Source organism: Zea mays, chromosome 2 (genome assembly GCF_902167145.1).
Source record: "Zea mays cultivar B73 chromosome 2, Zm-B73-REFERENCE-NAM-5.0, whole genome shotgun sequence".
Classification (NCBI taxonomy): Eukaryota; Viridiplantae; Streptophyta; class Magnoliopsida; order Poales; family Poaceae; genus Zea; species Zea mays.
In genome coordinates, this window is record NC_050097.1 from 237,030,578 (window position 1) to 237,031,505 (window position 928).

The 928-nt window shown below is 52.7% G+C and overlaps 1 pseudogene; it reads left to right on the forward strand.

Moving 5' to 3' along the window:
• The first annotated feature begins 139 nt into the window (after positions 1-139).
• LOC103649468 (uncharacterized) lies at positions 140-702 on the forward strand (annotated as a pseudogene).
• The last annotated feature ends 226 nt before the right edge of the window (positions 703-928 follow it).

Below are 928 nucleotides of genomic sequence, written 5' to 3' on the forward strand. Positions count from 1 at the left end.
CCGGTAAGGTCTGTCCTGTTTCATTCAACAAGCAAGGACTTCAAAATTATTCAGAGGTCTAAAAACGATATTAAATTATTCAGAGGTCTATACGTGATTTTTTTAGAAAGGGTTAAATTGTAAAAAAATCGGCCCCAGCATGTGTGATTTGTGGGCCGAAAGAAAGGAAGAGGCCCAAGCCCACCGACCAAGAGAGGTAACTGAGCGAAGCATCTGGTGTCTTCCCTCGTCATCCGCCGCCGCCACCGTGCTGGGCTTCGCTCAGCGTCTCGCGGGCATCCCATGGCGGAGCATCGCGAGGCAAGGCCTCTCCCGCGTGTTCCTGGTGGCGAAGGCCTACTGCGTGATCCAAGTCGTCAACGAGCACCTCTGCTCGGTCGCCTTAGTGCGGGGCGCCAGCATGCTGCCAGCCCTGAACCTGGCGGGCGATGTGGTGGTGGTGGACAGGGTCAGCGTGAGGTTCGGCCAGGTCACGCCGAGGGACATCGTGCTGATGATCTCCCCCGAGGACCCGCGTAAGTGGCTCGTCAAGCGCGTCGTCGGGATGCAGGGGACTCCGTCACCTACCTTGTCGACCCCGGCAACAGCGACTCCTCCTCCAGAACCGTCGTAGTGAGTTGGTCACTACTGGGCTGGGCTAGGCTTTTGGGTTCCTACTACTTGTTAGGTGCTGTCTCCGTGATCCGATTTGTGCTCAACTGATTGATGCTGAGCATTGTTGGTCTTAATGGAGTTTCAGTAGTTGTTTTTAGCGACAGGCTTAGTACTTGTCAGTACATTTTACATGCTTCGAATTGAGATGCATAGGAATTAGGAGACATGTGTTTTTTGGTAATTGGTACCTACTTGCGCCTGAAACTCTAGTCTAGGCACCAAAGTCAGGGAGGTGTTTCTCTGAGCTCTACTTCAAAACTGTATTATCTGATGT